Below are 21,539 nucleotides of genomic sequence, written 5' to 3' on the forward strand. Positions count from 1 at the left end.
TGGCCCGCAGTCTGCCTATTGCCTACCCCTGCCCTAGCCCATCTTGCATGAGCCAATCAGACACCTGCTCAGTGGAAGCAAAACCAAGGGTGCCGTGGGAGTCTGGGGAGCTGGGGCTTATGCTGAGTGTGTTAGGTCTTGCTTCTGCTCCGTGGCAGGATCCTAAAAAAACCTCATTAAAGTCCTAGGAAAGTGAGCATGCCTCGAGCAAAGGGAGAAATGTCTTTGCCACTAGGGATCTCTGGCTCAGTAGCCACAGGAGCAGGTATCTGGAAATGATCTCTCCTTCCTTCCAGCTTATTAGAAAGGAATCTTCCTTCCCTGGTGTTCTTGGCAGCTGGCCGAATGTTGCAACACCACTTAATGAAACCAAAGCAAAGAGGAGCAGGGAAGGACAGGTGGCGGTGGAGATGGGGGAGAAGAGAAAACAGTCGCTGGTCTGATGGCTTTGGAAACATGTTAAAATGTTGTTTGTATCCGAGGGAAATGACAATCCCTGTTCCAGTGCGTTCTGATGGCTCCCAAGGGCACTGTTATGCAGAAGAGAAGAATGAGGGGGGGATTTGATAGCTGCTTTCAACTACCTGAAAGGGGGTTCCAAAGAGGATGGCTCTAGACTGTTCTCAGTGGTAGCTGATGACAGAACAAGGAGTAATGGTCTCAAGTTGCAGTGGGGGAGGTTTAGGTTGGATATTAGGAAAAACTTGTTCAGTAGGAGGGTGGTGAAACACTGGAATGGGTTACCTAGGGAGGTGGTGGAATCTCCTTCCTTTGAGGTTTTTAAGGTCAGGCTTGACAAAGCCCTGGCTGGGATGATGTAGTTGGAGATTGGTCCTGCTTTGAGCAGGGGGTTGGACTAGATGACCTGCTGAGGTCCCTTCCAACCCTGATATTCTATGATGGAGATTGGACTTTTTCAGACCTTCACCTTTTTGATAGTTTAGTCATTTATTGCAGACCCAGGCTCTATCTCGTGTTCATTTGCACAGGGCAGTCCGGCTCCTCAGCAGGAGTAAAGGAGCCTAGATCCATTGGCTCCAAAAGAGCAAGAGGGATTTCTGTCAGCTGGGGCTCAGGCTCTGTGATGCTTTCCACAACTGCGGTCCCTTCGCTCCAGGGGATCTCCAAGCACATGAATGCGTTCAGCCTCACAGCACTCCCACAGAGCCTAGGAATCCTGACCCTCCAAATCCACCCTTCTAATGTAATGAGTCCAGCTAGTGAGTGACACTCACAGTCGCTGTATAAATTGCACGCATGCTTTGGGAGCTGCGGCTAGAATCCGGGTCCTTGAGCTTTCAAACCACCCGCCTCTACCACTCGAGTTAGCAGAGACCTCCCGTAGGTGGATGCAGAAAGCTGTTCCTTTCTCTTTCTCACAGACCCGGCCCTTGGAGGGCGACATCAGGAGCGCCCACACCCGAAGCTTGCACGTTGCAATGGGACTGGCATGAGTAAGGACGTCTTGTGGGAGGGACAGGTTGCAGGATGTGGCACCTAATGTATAATTCGGGAGGTGACTCCAGCCAAGGCACTGCTGCCGTGTGCAAAAGAAGCATGTAAACTTGAAATGCAGCAAGGGGTGGTTAACCGCAAGCATGGCCCGATGGGAACGGGGCAAAGATTTGAAGTGCCGTAGTTCGGCGGAAGGGGGATCTGGCCTAAGCCATTGGCAGTCTGGCATCCTTGGGGCTCTGATTGAATCACATGATGCACTCCCTTTTCTACTGTTTCTTGTAGCCCGTGCTCTGATTTTATCTCGGCGGTGGCCTGATTTTACTAAGTCAAGGTGGGGAAAACACTTCTATGGTTTGGGTACCAATCCCCAGCAGCCATTGAAGAGTCTGGCTCAGATGCCTAGCGGCCAGACCGATAGAAGACTGATGGCACAGTCACCCACTCAGACACGAAGGCCCCCATTCAGGAAAGCCCTTCAGCACACGATCAACTTTAATGGGACCGAGGCATGTGCTTGAAGTGAACCATGTACTTAAGTGTGTTCCTGAAGAGGGACCTAGGCCTGGGGAAATGTAAGTGGAATGGGGACATGTTGGCTTAAGGACAGGAAAGCTAAAATCTAGTAGAAAAACTCTACTATTCCCGAAGGAGGCTCACATACCATGGTGATGGGCATAAAAATCTAAAAAGAGCGAATTAGCTACCTGCTGTGATGAGGGCCATGAACAGAGGGGAGGGAACAGAAGATGGGTCTGAGCTAAGTAGATCACAGGGGTGTGAGCTAGCTAGCTACGTACACCAGTGTAGTAAGATCTAGGAGGATACAGAGGTTGGTCTATCTGCCTATCCCCATGCATACCCCTCTGTTTCTCTCCTGTGATAAGGGCCATGCAAATGTCAGGGCTGGTTGGTAGGCAGATAAAAGGACTAAGAAGTCATGTGTGCCAAACCAAGATGGTATCTTTCCTCCAATGCCCTTCCTGGGTGACTTGATCTGGCCTTTAATGGTAACTCTCCCTTTGCTATTTTGCATGGCGACACAAACACACCCAATCATGCCAGGACACCTCCCTGAGCGGCTGCACATTGAAGTCCCTTTAATGCTTTGGACTTTCCTTACTAAAACTGTATAACCTGGGAATGATGGAACCAGTAGCATTGCAAGGCAATACGTTAAGGAATCAGTAACCAATTGTTCTGACGGCAGAACATCATAAGCCATTCATCTGGTTGCCGTGTGGGCAGATAAGTCACATGGTTCAGGTCCTGTTCTTTGATTGGATGAGCCTCTTAAGCACTTCCAGCATGAATACTCATATATGCTACTTTGAAATTCACTTTCTGTGAACACTGATCCCAGGAAACTCAATGGCTCGAATGGCCACAGAGCTGAGTACCCAGGTACCATTGTGATGAGTATCACATAAGAAGATAGATAGACCAGCCAGTGTACTAAGATCTAGGAAGATAGATAGAATTGAATTATCGGATATATCTTTCCTCCTAGATCTTAGTACATTTATCTGTCTACTGAGGGCCGCATAAATAGAGAGATTAGATAAATGGGAGTGAACAGAACAGGGTTGTGAGCATGGCCTGAGCAAATTCATTGTTATGTTCCAGCAACTATCGCTGAGAAATCATGTCCAGTATTTCCTGAGCTTTCCCATTCAGGACCCTGCTCAGGAGGCTACACGGAAGAGCGCGATCTGATATATCTATGTGTCCTCTCAGATCTTAGTACACTGATCAGTCTGTCCCTGCTGCTCTTTCATGCCAAGGTGGTGAGCGTTTCTGTAGCCAAGGGGAACAGCTCTGAGATCACATCGAAAATGTCAATTCTTTTTCTAAAAATAATTTAATTTTAAAAAATCTGCCATTTTTTCCTTTTAGCCAATCTCTGCATCCCTGCCTCCCTCTCTGGCAGTCACGATAAAGACATTATGTTTCTGACACTCTTTAAAAATAAACAAAACTTAAATATAGTCTGAAAAGTAGCCTTCATCCATCACTTGGGCACCAGATGAATGGTTTATGATGTTCTGCGGTCAGAAAAATTGGTTATTGCTTCCTTAATGTATTGCCTTGCGATGCAACTGCTTCCATCATTCCCAGCTCATATAGTTTTAATAGTGAAAGTTCAAAGCATTAAAGGGACTTTAATGTGCTTTTCACTCAGGGAGGTGGCTGCTGCAGCGAGGAATCTGACTCAGCAATCCCCAGAGTGGGGTCTGACAGCAGCCTTCAGAGCTGCGTAGAAGTAAATAACAATCACCTACAGAAGCAATGTTTCCTTGTGGATAGAGCACTGCACTGGGATTCAGGGGACCTAGGTTCTATTCCCAGCTCTTCCACCAGCCTGCTCCGTGTTCTTGGGCAAGTGACTTTAACTACCCGGTGCCTCAGTTTCCGCATTTGTAAAATGGGGATAATGATGCTTTTGTCCTGTGTAAAGTACTCTGAGATGTGCTGATGAAGAGTTCTGTGCAGGAGCTCAGGCTTATTCCTGGAATCATGATGGGACAGCTGATAGCTCACCGTTGGTGCATGAACTGTGAGGGGAGCTTAGCTAGCGTCAGCTCCTGCAGGCTTCATTTAGGCCCAGTGGGAGAGTTCTGCTCAAAAATCACTGCCACAAGATGGCCCTTTGCTTTAACTGACTGCTGGTTTAATCAAAGGGCCCGTGTGTTTCAGAACTGGAGTGTGTGGACAGCTCCCTAAAATACAGCTGGGTGTTTAAGGGACAGCTTCCAGTGAATGGGAAATGGGCCTCTAATCTGGGCTGAAATTGCCCCCGGGCAGAGGGAGCAGTGCAAAGCCAAGGTGTTATCATAACCTCCCCCTCACCCGTCCACCCACACATGTGGTCCTGGGCTTTCTGCACTGGGGGCAATTCCCCCTACCTGCAGGTTAAGAGAGTTTGATGGGAAAGTGGAGCGTCGGTGACCAAAGTTTCGAAGTTTAGAGGGCACAAAAAATGTATTAGGAGTTTAGACGATAAAAATATCATATGGCTCAGAGATGGCTCCAGGGACTCAGCAATACAATTAAATTAGCTCTGCTGTAAAATCAACCAAGGAGGCTGATCAAATGGGTCTTTACAGAAGCCACGTATGTCTCGGCCGAAATAAAACACCTCCAGATTACTCATCTCTCAGGGAAGGCTCTGCAGTTGTGTCTGCTCTCTAGGGCGATCCCAGCGAGCGGGAGCTAGATGCCGGGCCAAAGCAGCCCGGTGAACCCAAGCACATAATTATTTTTAATTAGACAGGGTTATGGTGTCTAGCTTTTGATGTAAGTGATAGCAGGAGAGTGTAAGAGGTAACAGCACCGGCTGCCTTTAGTGTTATTGGGCAGAGTGGGGGCTGGGACTGATGGCAAATATTTGTTGAACCAGATGGTGAAAGGCAGCAGGGACACCTAAGCAATCAGCCTTATGGTACCTCAAGCAATCAGCCTTATGGTACCTCAAGCAATCAGGAAAACGCAGGAGCTGGAGGTGGCCTTTCAGAGAATCAGGGTGCGAACTCGAGGGGTTCAAAAAGCAATTTGGGTGAAGTTCACCCTGTGCAGACGTTTTGAAGATCAACATTTCAAATTTTCAATGGGGAAAAAAGGTATGTGGAAAATTTCAGCCAATTGTGGTACAAATGCATCCAGCAAGGTGCCAGACTTCCCAGATTCCCATGCATCCCCCCAGCACTATCAGTCCATCGCTGATCACGGATGCGACAGCGGCTGAGATGCTGGGCTAGATGCCGATCTCTCTGATGTCAAGTTTGCAATGGTGTGACCCCCGTTAAATTAGTGGAGTTTCCCCAATATTGTCCATTGAAAACAACGGAGTGTGTCTCAGTTTACACTGAGATCTGAATCAAGCCCAGTGTGTGTAAAAGAACAATTTGAATGGATTCTTGGCGAATCAGGGATTAGCAAGTGGGTTTTGTGGCCTTAATTTTTCCACACTGATTTCCAGTTATCTCCATTACTCCGTTAGTCTTAGAAGATCCATGAGGTCCCTTCCTACCCTAATGTCTGAGATTTAGTTTTACAAGTATATATTAACAATCAGAGTCACTGTACACTGCCATGACTGTTGGTAACCTGTGTATGCACTGAGCAAAGAATACTAAGGTGTATAATTATTTGCGGTTTGGAGGGTTGTTGTTTTTTGAGCATTAAGGGTGAAATTCATCTCTGTGCAGAGGCCAGTGCAAAGCTGATGTATTTCCTAAATCCTTCTTAAGCCCTATTTTGAGGTCATAAGTGGCGCATAAATGTTGTGCTGGTCTTTGGCACAGAGATGCCTTCTTATCTCAGTGAGCATGGGGAAGAAAAGAGACACATTTTGAGTTGCAGCAAAAATTTTCTGGTTCTTTTGAAATTTTTCACAAAAATGGAACTCTACTTTTCGACCAGCCCCGGCAGGAGGTGAAAGGCTCATTCATTACCAATCCTTAAGCCACCTTGTTTCCCCTGTGTTTCATTTTTGACATGTGCTATCATCTGCAGTTAGCTGAAAATTATTATTACGATAGCTATGCCTATGATTAAGGTTGCTTGACATTTTTCATGATAAGGCCCAGTTTTCAGTTGCTTATAAGTGAATAGGCAACCTTAATGCCTAACTTTTGTGTACTTCGCTTTGCGTACTTAATAGTCTTTTATTGTAGCGTGTGCATGCATGCATGTGCATGCAATTTGTTGTGCTTAGGAGCTCCCGTTATGGACACAGACCCTATTGTGCCAGCTGCTGTACAAACAGGATAGAGAGATGTTCCCTGCCCCAGAGAACTTACAATGTAAATATGAGAAGAGACAGCAGGCTGATACAGGCAGACAAGGGAATATGTAGAAAGGATGTATTAAAACAGAGCCATACACATCTTGCAAACTGCCCATTCCCAGGTGTGTAACCAGCTTTCTGAACAGTTAGCTGCCAATTTGCAAATACAGACTTGTGCATCCAGGAGTGATGGACTTCAACACTGTAACTGAACGGGCACCCTGTGCGTTAACACAGCAAGTAGGCCGGGAGAGAGGAGAAAATTGCTTTTGTCTTGGATCTCATTCTCAGATGACAAAGGTTCATTCTCTGATTCTTCTCATAGAAAAAAGCACTGTCAAAAGGCCACTCCACTAGGATAATAATTAGAACTGGTTGGGAGATGATTTTTTTCCCTTTTAAAAATAATTATAATTAAAAATGCTTTGGTTTTCTCAAACTGTCCCATGAAAAATGCTGAGGTTTGAGCAAAAAAAACCTGAGACTCCCCCCTGCCCCCAAGAATCTTTGAGTTTTCAGCCAATTGAAAAGTTTTTTGTTTAAAACTGGAAGTTGGAGTGAAGTTGGATGAATGTTGTCATTTGCAGTCTCTTGAGGCGCTCTAGTGATGTTCCACCTCACAGATCCCACCCCAGACCTAGCTGCATTCCCGTGGGGGTGTAACTGTATAATTTGTGTTTCCACGTGAGACCCTGCAAGTTGGTACGATAGAAATGAAATGTGTTATTGTTACATTTGGTCAAAACCAATGGACAAAAAAGATTTTTTTCATCAAAAGTGAAATTTTGCTAAAAGAAATCTTTTCCATGAAAAATGTTGTTTTAATGAAAACAGGAAGTTTTCAGTTTAAAAGCGAAGTTTGAGTGAGATGTTCATTTACAATGTTTCAACCAGCTCTAGTGACAATCCTAATTGCCATTTCCATAGCATCTGTCATCCTGAAAGATCCCAAAGTGCAAACACAAATTATCCACAGGCAGCAGGATTGGAGCTCTGGGGTGCAGTGCAGCAGCCAACCATCATGCAGTACAGCTTTCTGGGAAATGGGAAATCATGGACACTGGGGCAGACCCCCAACTCTTCCAAAAAGTCTCTGGGGACCCTGAATATCCCTGCAGAAGAGAAAGGACTTCATTAACACCCCCTCCACCCGATGTATTTGCTGCACACATGGGGCCAGATGGATGGAGTCAAAACTGGAAAACTTCAGTTTAGAGATGACTAGGGACATGATTGAGTTTCACAAAATAATGAATAGTATGGAAAAGGTGAATCAGGAGCCCCTATTTACCTGGTCTTGTAATGTGAGAAAAAAGGGAATATCATTCAAACTGATACCTTTCATTTTAAATTGATATATACAGTAAGGCTTGTTTATATAATGTAGATTTAACCTGGGGAACTCATTGCTACAAGATATTGTTGAGACCAAGAGTGTGGAAGGGTTCCAAAAGGGGCTAGACATGTATTTAGCTAACAAGACCCTCCTCAGTTACATCAGACAGGATAGAAAACAATGTCTAGAAGATGTACAAACGTTCAGGCTCCAAGACATGAGCCAAACACTGACTGGCAGGGCTTGGGAAGAGACGTCTTATATGGGCAGGTCAGTTCCCAGTTGTCCATTAGGGGGTTTGTTTCACCTCTTGCTGAAGGATCTTGCGTTGGCCAGGGTGGGAGGCAAAATACTGAACTAATCGGGCCCCCGGTTGCTCCGATATCGGAACTGCTTTGGGCCAGCCTATGAGCAGTCACTCATGTGGGAACACCCCACTGACTTGCGTGAGGAAGCAATGCACAAGCTGGACCTGTGTTCCTAAGCCCAGTACGGCTGGTCGTTGTGAGGCGCTGTCCCATGGGGGACAAAGCTCCTTCCTGGCCATGAAGCAGCAGATCTGTTTCTTCTCCTGACAGCCTGTGCAGCTCCCAGGGTCATTACCGGCCATGCAATTATCCAGACTTGTTAGACTTCTAGCTGCAGCAGTTGACTTCCTTTAATTTGTTCTAAATTTATCTGCTGCCAATTCCAGTGAGCGACCCCTTGTTCCCACATTACAGGGAGGAGTTAAAGCGAGGAGCTGATCAGAAGGGACCAATCTCAGATCCCTTCTTCAGAGCCCCTGGCACTCGCCCCTTTGCCATGCCACATAATCCCGGCGTTGTGTCGCTTCTCTTCACCCTCTGCAATTTGTTCCAGGCCCGCAATGCAGTGGTGGGAGCGAGGGTCTAGACCTGTTTGTGCATGATTCCCCCTCCCCGCCCTCGCAGACCTGAGCTTTGCGGGATCAGGGTCTCGGAGCCACGGAAGTTCAATCAAAATGTTCTGTACGACCGTCCAGTGGGAACGTGCTCGAGACTACCATGCCCTGAGGTAACTAGCGTCTCCTCGGCATTGCTACGGTGACACCGGGACACGTCAAAAGGGCTCTGTGGGGGTCAGACTAAAGGCCCCTCTCGTGCAGTGTCCTGTTTTAAGGTACGTCGGCACTGCGGTCAAGAGGTGTAACTACAGCGTGTATAGGCAGACCCCGGCTAGCTTTGAGCGACTGACTGCAGTGTAGACGCTCCCTGAGACTCTGATCTGGACCCAGTGTTTCAGGGGAGGCGTAAAACGCCCACCACCTCCCTGCATGCCTGACCAGATCACTGAAAAATATATTAAGTACTGGTTCTAGCATAAATCCTTGGGGAACCCACCACTCTCCTTTGGCTAAGTTAACAGTCACGACCATTTATCCTTATTTTGAGGCTTCCTGACTTTTCTCGCTTCCAATCCATGACAGACCTCTCTCCCATTGCCACTTAGTTTTCTTAACAGCCTCTTGCAAAGGGCTCTTCCCAAAGGAAGTTCATTTGTGGCGAGCTGAGAGGTGAAGCTCTGGCATGGACTAGGAAGTGGTCCCGTGGATGGGCATAATGCACAAGTACATGTATTTAAGAATGAGCAGCATAGCAAGGTGACGGCTGCTCATCTGCAGCCTCTGCTGATTGATGATCCATGTTTGTTTCCATGTAATTTCCATTAACCACCCCACTGCATCAGCGCTATTGAGTAATAATGGCCCTCTGCTCTCAGGGGCCTCGTTGGGAAATACCAGCAGGTGGTTGGAATTCAGTCAGTCCCTGGAAGCCGTCAGTTTAGGAAGATGTTCTCTCTAGCCCGTTCAGGGCCCTGACGGGGGACAGAGGAGGGAAAGAATTGCCCTGCCAGGTGGCTTCAAATGAAGTGGGATCCTTTTCGCTAGGGTAGTAAATGACCCAGCTGGTGCAAACCACTGATTGATTATGATAGCTGCACCACCCGAGGTCAGGGTCCCATTGTGCCAGGTGCCGCACAGACACAGTGTGGGAGCTGGACCCTGCCCCAGAAAGTTCAGAAACCAGAGGTGGTACCGCTGTGCTGGGAAGAACAACCCAGATGTCCTGAATCCCAGAGCAGACTTATCCGTTAGACCGCACTGCCTCTCAGATTCCTGGTCAGTAACGCTGATTTATGCAAGGCCTGGCGTTGCTGGTACAGCCTTTCTGAGCATATCACAAGGGAGGAAATCCCCAGCTCCAACGGGGCTGGGAATCTATTTGGGTTGACAGTGAGAGAGGCGGAAGGCTGCCACGCCACCCAGGGTGGTGTTAGTTTGAAGGCTGTATTTTCTCGGTATTGACACTGTAAAGCGTCTGTTTATACACTCTAAATATGGGGGCGGGCACGTCTGGGCCGCTCCCGCTCTGCTCTGGGTGGTAAATAGCGCTTGATTGTAGGCTGGCAGACAGCTGCTTAATTGAGCCACTGGCACAGAAATCCCAATAATTTGGAGCGTGACTTTTTCTCTCAAGGCTGCACATGACTGAGTGAAGGGGGCTGGGATTTTTCCTTCATTTCCCCCCCACTCCTGTTGTAACAATCACACACGTTTTTGCAAACACCAGCTAAGTGACTGACACGTGGCGTGGGGAGGTGATCAGGGCCTCTTCCAAGTGGGCTGGGAGGGAATCACAGTTAGTAGTCAGTAGTATTAAGGCTTTTATCCTCTATACAGAAAGGCCTCTAGAGGGCAACAGAATCTTCTTACCCACAAGCAGAATTAATTCCATCCCCCAGGAGAGGACAGTGATGTATCTACACGTGGGCCCATCTCCCGCCGCCCCAGCCAGTATGTTACCACTTGTACCCTTCTTTTTTCTCTCTTCTCTCCCTTGCAGCCTGATCCCTTCCTTGACTTGCTTGACTGAGCGCTTTAGGCTGCATGCCCAGCCCGTGTGTGAACATTTGCTACCAGCATTGTTTCTATATGTCTGTGGGTGAAATTCGCCACTCTGCAGTGGGCTAGCAGCAAGCCTATGTCCCACTTAAGCTCTATGGCCTATGTGGAACGGGATGATCTAGTGGGTAGGGCACCATCCTGAGGACTTGGGAGATGTGGGATCATTTCCTGGTTCTGCCGCAGATGGTGTCTGTGATCTCTGGCCAGTGACCAGTTCTCTCTGGGCTCGGTCTACCAAGGTATTTAGACACCACTGACATTCTCAAACCACTACTCAGCTGGTGCCTAAATTTCTGCCAGTGGGCATAGTGCAAAGCTGCCCCACCCCGACCAGCTGCTCAGAGCCTTAACTTGTGGCTAAGTCCCAGCAGGGTTCTCAAACTACACTTTCCCCTGCCCATCTGCTCTATGAAGGGCTGGGAGCTGCTTCGTTACTGCAGCAATGGCGGTGAGATGGATGCGCCCCCGGTGCCCTCCGGATTTCACCTCCCCAGTTTCCCAGTGGTTTTGCTCTGAGTCCAGGGACATTCCAAGTTAGGAGCTGTCCTTGTGAAACATTTCCTGCTGGTAGGCCAGCCCCAGGGACAGCAGGCTTCCCTCTGCCCACCAATGTGCCTTGCTAGCGAGTCAGTCACCAAGGCCAGGTCTACCCTGGGCCCCTCTGATGAAACCACAAAGGAGGGGCAATTAGAGAGCCCCGTGATCTTAATGACAGGGATCCTTGCCTGCTCGGGGTGGGATTCACACCTGACAAACTCATCTCGCATTAGCCACCCAGTAACTCTCAGGCCTCAGCAACTTGCAGCAGCTGTGAATTTGAAGGGGTGGGGGGAGGCTATGCTACAACCCAGCACCCCAGTACCTTGTGCCACTAGGTGCTTTTAATTACTCTGGCGAACCCAGCCCAAGGCCTGCCTTGCTGGGTAACCCAAGCTTCGAGACCCAGGGGGGCGGAGGGGCTGTAAACCACCATGGCTCTGCTGGCTTCTGTGGAGCTCCGCTGAGTTACAGAAGCTGGGGACTTGGCTTGGGTGCCACAGGCTGAACCCACGGAAGGGGCCTGGTGAGACTTGGGATTCCGTGTCAATACCTTAATCGTTGGACTAGTTATTGGAAAGTGGAACTGGAGGGGAATGGAAAGCTTAAAGGCAGGGGAGGGATGCCCAGTGGTTAGCGCACTTGCCTGGGAGTTGGGGGAAATGAGGGTCAATTCCCTGCTCTGACACAGTCTCTGTGTAGCCTTGGGTGAGTCACTTAGCTGCAGATCCTCAGTTATTTAGGTTCATCGCTCCCATTGAAATCAACGGGAATTAGGTGCTCAAACACCTTTGCAGATCTGGGTCTGTGCCTTGCTTCCCTGCATGTAACAAGGGGATACCAGGCCTGCCCTGCTGCACAGGGGTGTGAGAGGGTAAATGCAGTAAAGATTGCAAGATGCTCAGATATTACAGCACCTTAGCCCAGTGCTCCTGAGCATTGCTGAAGTCCCTGCAGCTACACCGTGGAAGATGCCGGAGGTGACTTCTTTGGGCCACATACTGCTCTGTTACAGGGGTGTAAAGCAGCAGAAAGGCCACTGAAATCAGCGGAGCTACCCCTGTGCAAAACCAGGGGGAGTGAGACCGACCTCAGAGGGTCCGTCTACACTGTGATAAAAGACCTGCGGCCGTGGCTGGCATTTGACTCAGGCAGTGGGGTATAAAATGGCAATGGAGACGGTCGGGCGGGGACTGGACCCTTGGCGGTGAGATGCTGGAAGGTGGGAGGATCTAACAGCTTGGTCTCCAGCCCAGGCCCAGATATCTACATGGCAATTTTTAGCCCCACAACGTAAGCCCAAGTCAGCTGATCCCGGCTCTGAGACTCGGTGCCAGTGTAGACGTACCCATAATGTCTGGATAAGGGGCCAGATCCCCGGCGGATGTAAATTGGATTATCCCCCTTTAAGTCGGTGGTGCTACTCCAAATTACACCAGCCGAGAATCTGGTCCAAATGTCAATAGTGGAGTCACTCCTGATTTACAGCGGGATGCGTTAGGGGGGGAATCGGATGCTGGTGCTAGTGACAATGGGTGGCTGGCACTGAAGTCCCTGGGGAGTGGATGGGGCATGGGGTGGGGGTGCAGAACCATGCACGTGGGGAAATACTTGAGCCACCTGCTAAACTCCAGCTAGGCAGGACGGGGGCTCTCCTCTGCAGAGCAGCACGGAGGCTGCATATCATGGAGTCCCAGGGGAGGCTCCCTGGTTAGAATGCAAATGATGCCCACAGCTCTTCCTTGGGCAGCAAGGGGAACGATCCCCGCTCCCCAGCCCTGGGCCAGAGCAGGTGGGAAGCTGCTGGGAGAGGTTGATTGCGACAGAGTGCGCAGGGCTCTGCAGTGCTGCCCTGACGGCTCTGATGAACGAGGCTCTCACTCTGCATTACTTGCTGCAGTGCTGCTCCTGGGGCCTGGCTTTGGAGGGGCCCACAGGATGGCTCTTTCCTGGATTTCTGGGCCAGGGGTGTGTGGCGTGACCCCTCCCCCCACACACCGTGTCCTGCTGGGGCCCGGGGCTCCTAGCAGGCTCATTCGGCTCGGAGAAGGGAGAACGTGCAGCTGGGGCGGCGCTCAGGCCCCCCTCCCAGGGGTGGATGCTGCTCTCGGGTACGGTGGTGGAAATGCAGAGCCACCCTCTGGCTTCACTCGAGATGCCTCGGGTGGGCACCCTTGTAATGGAACCCGGAGTCTGGCCCCCTCTCTGCACTTGTCCTCCCCACTCTGTTGGATTGACTTGCGCCTGGTGCATTCGGATCACCCCTTCTTTTAAGACTTAGGGCAAATTCTTCCCATGGTTACGGGGGGGCAGCTCAGAGTGGAGTCATTCGAGTTATGCCCGCAGGAACTCAGGCCCGGTCGGCGTTGCACGCGGAGCACTGGGCACAGAATTGGGCCTCAGGAGTGATGCGGGGCCGTGCTTCAGAGCAATGTGGTTACATGTTTGCTTAATTAAATGTCCTTGGTTGTTCTTCTGCATCTCACCGCTGGCTGCTTTCCCCATCAGAGACAGAGTCCAGGACTAGCTCAGCATTGCAGTGAGTCGACAGAGCTTTCTGCATGTGAGGGGATTGGGAAGCTGGAATAATCGGGGGGTGGGGGAAGCTGCGAGTCGAGATTGAGGGGCATTGGCAGAACTCTGTGTGTTGTTGGCTCTGTGGCCCAAACGGTTGGCCAATATTCAGTGCTTTGTAGATTGTTTCCATTAGGAGGAGAAATTGATGATAGGAGATAGGCAAATTCTTTGGTACACAGAATACACACACAGTCCTGTTCCCCTGAGGCAGCAGGACCAAACAAGTAAAAGCAGTTTTCTTGCTTACAATTTCCAAGCCTGTCTCTCCAGCCAGTCCTGGGCCCGCAGGAGACCGGTCTCTGCTCTGTCCCAGGGCCATGCTCACCAGCGCTTCTCTCCCTGTCTGCTAGCTTTCTTTCACACACATGCACACAACTTGCCAAACAACCCCCTCACTCCTGCATTTGCAAGCAGGGAACCCCTCAGCCCACACAGCTTAGCTTCTGCTCAGGCCTTGCCATGCGGCCCGTTGCCTTGGATGGTGGTTTCTATGGTTTCTAGCTATCACTGCGTAAAAGAGGGATTCATTGCTCGTTCTGTTTAGCCTGAAAGAAGGATGCTTAGCACACCCACCAGCTTTTTCCACTTGGGGACTCTCTGCAGAGCAAAGGCCCGCTTGATAGTGGCCATTAATACCTCCCAGCATATAACGATATGGAGAACCCAGGGTTTGGAATAGCAGGGGGGTTGCAGTCTAGGGTTGAGGGGCATCAGCAGAGCTATGCGTGGGTGGGCAGGCCAGGGCTGGAAAAGCAGGGGCTTTTGTGGAACCCTCTGTAGGGGGCCCTTTTCTTACAGGTAAAAATGTGTGTGTTCATCATGTGTCTAGGTGGGTAACGTGAGTGTCTGTGCTGGGGTGTGTGTGTCCCATTGTTACGTGCATCGGTGCATTGGTGCTGCAGCTCTCTGCCTGCCTTTGCAGGTGTGTGTGTGACCGTGGGGGGGCCGGGCAGAGCCGTGGCTGATGGGGCAGAGGGCAGTTGGCACAGCCGATTCCAGGAGGCTGCGCCAGGCTCCCAAACTACCTGCACGTGGGTAGCAGCCAAGGGCAGGGCAGCCCCACTGACACTGCAGCACTGGCAGGTGGTGCGGGAGCGCCAGGAATATGCCAGCTGCTTGCCAGTTCTGCCGCATCCGTGTGAGGTGCCATCCAAGCCAAATCTGTAGCAGATGGGGTGGGATGCGCTGCTAGGAACGGGGCCTGCGCAAGGTGGGGAGTACCGCAGCCAGGCTGGGCACATGCAGCTACCCAGACACACACACAATGTCGGCACAGGGCTCAAACAGAGCGTGGCTGGGCATAACGGTTGGCTATAGCACATGGAGACTGACACCACTACAGGACCCTGTGAGCCGGGCACCCTCTGTTCCATTGCCAGGCAGCAGTGCCCATGCCCAACAGAAATGCCTCCTTCCCTGTCCACGTGACTGGCAGCCTTCCCCCCTGGCAGACCCAGCCCCTCGAGCTGCCCGTGCCCAGGGAAGCAGCTGACCGCATCCACAGGGTGGGGTGCTGGAGGAGACGTGAGCAGGGAGCCCGGGATGTGGCCAGGTCAGCCAGTGCACTCCTGCCAAATGTTCTTTCTTCTGAGAGGTTTCAGAGGAGCAGCCGTGTTCGTCTGTATTCGCAAAAAGAAAAGGAGGACTTGCGGCACCTTAGAGACGAACCCATTTATTTGAGCATGAGCTTTCCGATGAAGTGAGCTGCAGCTCACGAAAGCTCATGCTCAAATAAATGGGTTCGTCTCTAAGGTGCCGCAAGTCCTCCTTATCTTTCTTCTGAGAGTGAGCAGGAGGGGGTAGACCCAAATAGAGCAGATCTTTCAGTGCTGGGGAAGAATCACGATGTACAGAATCACGGAATTACGACCCTTCCTAAACAGGGGGCATTAATTATAGCAATCAGCTTCTCACTACGAGCAGGCTCCCACCCAGCTCGCATTCCAGCTGGACCCGCCTGTGTTTACCAGGCACCCCTCCCTGTCTGGAATTCTGTACAGTGACATCTAGTGGCCGAATTGTGTAGCTGCAAGCGCATGTGTCACTGCAAGGGGGATGAAGTAGAGAGAGCGAGGAAACTTCCCATGGTTAAAATGCAGCCAGACTCTTGGCACCGATCCCTGCTCAGAGCACCAGGTAAGGGAGCTCTGGGCACGGGGGTCTGAAGGTCTCCACCAAGCCACAGCAAAGGCTCCCTCCCATGCCCTATCGCTGGAGGAGGGGATCAGTCTCCGAGGTGCGTTCAGTCCTTGGGCTGCCATTGGGCATGATTAGTACCAGTGAGGTGGGGGTATGGTTTCAGTGATTTCATTACCTGGCTATGGAGAAGCTGTCAGCGAGGGATGATTGCATCCCCAGCACTGAGGGGGAAGGCTACAGAGCCCACTAGCAAGCCCAGAGCCCCAGGAGGTCTGACCTTCTCAGGTCTAGTCCTGGGCTCTAGCTGAGAACCCTGGTGTCTGTGTAGGTCTGTAGCACCTGCAACTTCACTATCCAGGGCTGCTGGCTTGACTGCTGGCACTAGAGTAGCCTTGGGGCTGCTCTAGTTTACATCAGCTGATGGCAGCCCAGGGGGCCCTGGTGCCACTGAGGATCACAGCGCTCCTGCCACACCCTCTCCATTGGCTGCACCCTCTCCACTGGTCACACCCCTGACATGCTTTGCCACGCCCCTTCTTTGGCCACACCCCTGACATGCCCCCTATGCTGATGGGCAGCTGGGAGCTGCAGGGAAATAGTTTAAAGAAAGAGAGCTCCACGCACATATAGCTCAGTAGGAAAGCAAGGTGGAGGGATGGAGGCTGGAAGTCTCCTGCATGTAATTTGACACATGTAAGTTGCAGGTGTATGTTTCTGCCATCACCTGCCAGACGACGTCATAACTTGGTCATTGTTCCTAGATCCCTGCCCTGAATAATTCATAGTCACTAATGGATGATTTGGCTCCTGCTATTAAATATTCAGGTCAGGTGGCGTGGAGATGAATAGTCAAACCTATTACATAGAGAGGCGTGTAGTGGGCAGCTTGTCAACGGGGGAGTTTTCATCTGAATGGACTGCTCTGGCATTAGAAAAAAATCCCCAGAAGATGGAAACTTCCCCCCAGTGGACAGAGCACAGCAGAAGGAACAAATGGTTCAGAGCGGGAAGGAGGGTTATTGGACAGGAAGGGTGGCCTAGTGGTTGGAGCACTAGACTGGGGTTTGGGAGTCCTGGTTTTAATTCCCTGCTCTTCTGGACTCCTTGTGTGATGTTCAGCAAATCACGTAGTGTCCCTGTGCCCAGGGGGAGAATAGCACTGAATGGCCTCCCAGGGGTTTGTAAGGATCAAGGCAGACTGTGAGATGCTCAGGTACTGTGGTTTGATTGGGCCAGAGAAATACTATCGACAGATAGCATCTGCTGTTGCCATTGGCACGGCACCTTCGGGGGGCCAGCACCATCGATAGGTAGCGCTCAGGGCTATTTCATGCATTAGCCCATGACTGGGCCCTGTACAATATGCTACTGTGTGCACTGTGAGTCCGTCTCAGGGCTCTGGTGCCTGGAGTGTCTCTGGTGGTCTGTACTGCCCGCCCGAATGCCGCCAGTTGGAGGCAGGTGTGATCTAGTGGTTTCTGCACCAGACTGGGACCAAAACACGGTCATGAGCTAATTCTGGTTCCTTCCATAGCCCCTGAGCAAGTCTTGTGACCCCTTGGCCTCAGTTTCCCCAGCTGTGAAACGTCTGTCTCACTGAGAGTCATTAGTTCCCGCCTGAGAGGAAGGAGGAGGGTAAAAAGCTCTGTACTTGGGTAAAGTGCTGCTGGAGGCAGATCTCTGTCAGCGTGAGTTATAGACGGTAAGGCCAGAAGGGACCGTTATGTCCACCTAGTCTGGCTTCCTGCATAGCCCATGCCTGGGAACTTCACCCATTGATTCCTGCACCAAGTCCATCAAAGGGGCTGGACTAGATGACTTCTCGAGGTCCCTTCCAGTCCTACAATTCTACTATTCTATCACTCCTGACTAAGCTAGAGCAGAGCTTTTGGGAAGAGACCCCCGATCTTCATACCGAGACTCCCAAGAATCCACCACAGCTGTTCCAATGGTCAGTTCCCCTCACAGTTTCAAATTTGTACCTGATTTCTAGTCTGAATGCATTTAGCTTCTGCCTCCAGCCCTTGGATCTTGTTCTGCTCTTGTCTGCCAGGTTGAAGAGCTGGCTGCTCTCGGAAATCTTCACGTGTAGGCGCTCCTCAGCTGTGATCAAGTCACATTTTAACCTTCTCTCGGACAAAGTAAATAGATTCGCCGTCTGTACTCTCCCACTGTCGGGCCAGGGCTGCACTGGAAGCTTTTGCCAGTGTAGCACTGTCAGTTCTGGGTGCGCACCGGCCAGAGCCCTAGTATAGACACGGTGGTACTGGCAAAAAATTCCATTGGACATGGACTGTATTTTGCTCACTGAACCCGTATACGCTAGCCCAGGAAAGGCACGCTTTTCCCAGCACAAGCTGCAGCTGCTCTCGGAGGGTTTGCTGGTGTAGCTGCTCAGGCGTACCTGTGCCACCAAAACTTTTCTAATGTAGCATCCGGGGCATTCCTGCGAATCCCTGAAATGGAGGACTGGAAGGGACCTCGGTAGGTCGTCTAGTCCAGTCCCCTGCACTGAGGCAGGACTAAGTATTATCTAGACCATCCCTGACAGGTGTTGTCTAACCTGTTCTTAAAAATCTCCAATGATGGAGATTCCACAACCTCCCTAAGCAATTTGTTCCAGTGCTTAACCACCCTGACAGGTAGGAAGATTTTCCTGATGTCTAACCGAAATCTCACTTCTTGTCCTGTCCTCCGTGGCTGAGAAGAACAATTTATCAACCTCCTCCTCAGAGCAACCTTTTATGTACTTGAAGACTGTTTTCATGTCTCCCCTCGGTCTTCTCTTCTCCAGACTCACCAAACCCAATTTTTTCTCTCTCTTCTTGTAGGTTGTGTTTTCTAGCCTTTTAATCATTTTAATCAGGTTCAGGTGAGGTGTGGGCACAGATACTATCTGTTAAACAGCATTTTGAGCTGTCCATCTATTATCAGCAGTAGACTGGGACCCTACTGTGCTGGACACACAATTACTGAGATAGCCCGGGCCCCAGAGAGCCTGTAATCTAAAAAGACAAGAAGAACAAAGGGCTTGTTCTTTGTGGAGAGTTAGTGCATGGCAAACTGGGGTGCAAATCCACAGTGCACTAACTGGCTGTGTGGAACCTGCCACCACACCCTAAAAATTCCATAATGCACATTGACCTACTGCCCATTCGTGCCAGTGGAGATGGTGATTTCTGTGAAAAGGACACACAAGGAAGGGGGCTGGAGTCCAGCCACTCATTGCATGTAGGTCAGTGTGCAGCTTTCAGATCCTCATGACTTCTGGTCATGTCCAACCTGAGATGAAGTTCAGTGTGTGACCTAGGTTCTTCTAGTCCTGATGTTTACCTTGTGTTTGTGCAGCCATTTGCAAAGCGCCCTGGGATACTTCAGGATGAAATATGCTAGGATATATCAACATAAATCACTTATCGTTGTGAGACAGAGTTAGCCGTGCTTTGCAGGTGATGAACACAACCAACCAAATTCTGCCCTCAGTGACCTCATGGAAGTCACTGGAGTCTGCACATGGAAAGAGGGTGTGATGTGGACCATCAAATTCAAAATATACTTGCTGGTCCAAAGTCAGTGAGTATCTCTCTTTACTTCTGCAGGCTTTGAATCAGGTCACAGAAGAGGTATGACGTGTGGATGGAAAATATATACTGTGTTACCCTGAATGGTTGGGCCAAATCTTGGTCTGGTTGAAACCAATGGCAAAACGCCCCTTGATTTCAGCATGGCCAAGGATTGCGCTGGCAAAATAACCTCACCAGTCACCTGAAATATCTGCCTGCCCAATGGTGGTGGTGTATCTCACAATGAAGACAGCATCTTGCACTGTATGTGGAATTCACCTCTTTGCACATGCAAGAACCAGTTAAGTCCCAGTTAAGCCCTCAGGGTACGTAGGCTCTCTGCACAGAGGGTGAATTTTGCCTTGTATCCTTCCACCACTCTCCCATACCCCTTCAAAAAAGTAATCCCAGTGGATTCTGGCCCCTTTCAGATCAAAGCAGCTTCAAACCTTCTTCTGCCTGGAACGATAGGAGAATGTATCTGGTGGCCTATGAGCGGGAGTCTCCTCTCTTCTCAGGAGAGTGTGAAGCAAACCCCATGGCTGCCGATGGATAAATCTTCTGCAGGCAGCAAGCATGCATGGAGTTAAACAACAAAGAGCAATGGCCAGCTGTAAAACACTGTTGAATAATAAACACACTGCCAGTCACTGTAGCATGGAAATAATGATGCCTGTTGGCAGAGTAGAGAACAAACAGTGCAGTGCATTACAGGAGAGTTGCATGTCACTTGCAAGTCCAGTCTGGGAGCATTCAATCTTGACCTGCTGCAGGGCCTGGGAGCCCAAGGCTGCACCTGCTTACGATCAAACAGCATTGTGACATGTACAGCTCCCAGCACGCAATGGGACCTAGTTGCTTAGCCCAAGATAGAGCATCACCCACTATGACCCTGTAATAAAAGAGAAGGCAGGCCTGGAGATCACTCACGAGATCAGTGGTCTCTTCTTTGTCCATCCCTGCCCTTGGGTATACTTGGCTAACATACAGTACTAGGAGTGTTCTTTTTCCCCTAGTCTTCTCCAGCAGTATCAATTCCCCCCACCAAAATATGTCATGAGGCTAGAATTAAGTTTAGAAATATCAACTCCTTAAATAGGAAGAATCTCATTTTGTTGTTGCTCAACCCCCAAAAGTATAGAAATGAAGGAAATTCAGATATCTGGATCCACAAACACCCTTAACTCTGACCCCATCTCTCTTCCCATCCTCCACAATAGACCACAGACTTCCTTTGCCCTGCCTATCCAATCTTGTTTATAGTGACTTCAGAGCGCCCTATGGGCCAGAGACACCGATATCTCTGAGCAAATCAATCACCACAAGCAATGTATTGAATGAACTTTGATGTGTTGTCATCCTGTCCACAAACCGACCACAAATTTCTGAATTTATTTGTGGTTCAGAACTACTCAGGAATTTCTTTAGCAGATCCTACAAGCCATGAATACCATGAACCAAAATGGCAGTGTTTACAATCAGCTTGTTGCTTCTGTTCCCTAATTGGTTGAGCTGTGTAATTACCCAATACAACGTTAGCTGCAAATGAAATCTGCAGGGAATTTTGGCAGGGTCTTAGATCAATGGACTCTTGTCTTGAATATGCAGCATTTCTTGGGTTGACTTGGGTAGCTCTTTTCTGGGGCATTCGGGCCTTCACCCACACGATCAGCTTCAGACAGAGCAGAGCACTGATCGCAGGCATGAATAAGCCAACTGGATGCCTGTGGGATGCATGAGTACTGCTCTTCTGGTCGTGTCCCCACCATTACCCCCAAAACCCAGAAGAGAAGTTTAGAGTTTGCAGGACCAGGGCAGGGGGGTTTAAAAAAGCCTGTCTCAACTAGAAGGGAGCAAGCGGCAACCTCATCTTAGTTAGTCCCCCAGTGGCAAGATTCGAAGAGCTTGATAGTTTTCTAGCAAGCAGTGAGCTAACGCCCTGCTTAGACCTCAAACAGGTATGGAGGATGAAATATTTATTTAGCTTAACAGAGAGAAGGCTGAGAGGTGACTTGATCACAGTCTGTAAGTACCTACACGGGGAACAAATATTTGATAATGGCCTCTTCAGTCTAGTAGAGGAAAGTCTGACACGATCCAATGGCTGGAAGTTCAAGCTAGGCAAATTCAGACTGGAAATAATGTGTAATTTTTTTATCAGTAGGATAATTAACCATTGGAACAATTTATCAAGGGCTGTGGTGGGTCCTCCATCAC

The 21,539-nt window shown here is 49.9% G+C and overlaps 1 protein-coding gene across 6 annotated transcripts in view; it reads left to right on the top strand.

Annotated features, from left to right (window-relative positions):
* SYT2 (synaptotagmin 2) overlaps nucleotides 1-21,539 on the top strand; it is a 188,308-nt gene that overhangs the window by 18,260 nt on the left and 148,509 nt on the right. Inside the window, exon 1 of one of the 6 annotated variants that reach the window (XM_073319723.1) lies at nucleotides 2,013-2,030. The exons of the other annotated variants lie outside the window; for them this stretch is intronic. The gene's annotated coding sequence lies outside the window, so the exon portion shown is untranslated. Of the gene's footprint in view, nucleotides 1-2,012; nucleotides 2,031-21,539 lie in introns of those variants that run through there. 6 annotated transcript variants of the gene reach the window in all.

This window comes from Lepidochelys kempii, chromosome 21 (assembly GCF_965140265.1).
Source record: "Lepidochelys kempii isolate rLepKem1 chromosome 21, rLepKem1.hap2, whole genome shotgun sequence".
In the NCBI taxonomy this organism is placed as follows: domain Eukaryota; kingdom Metazoa; phylum Chordata; order Testudines; family Cheloniidae; genus Lepidochelys; species Lepidochelys kempii.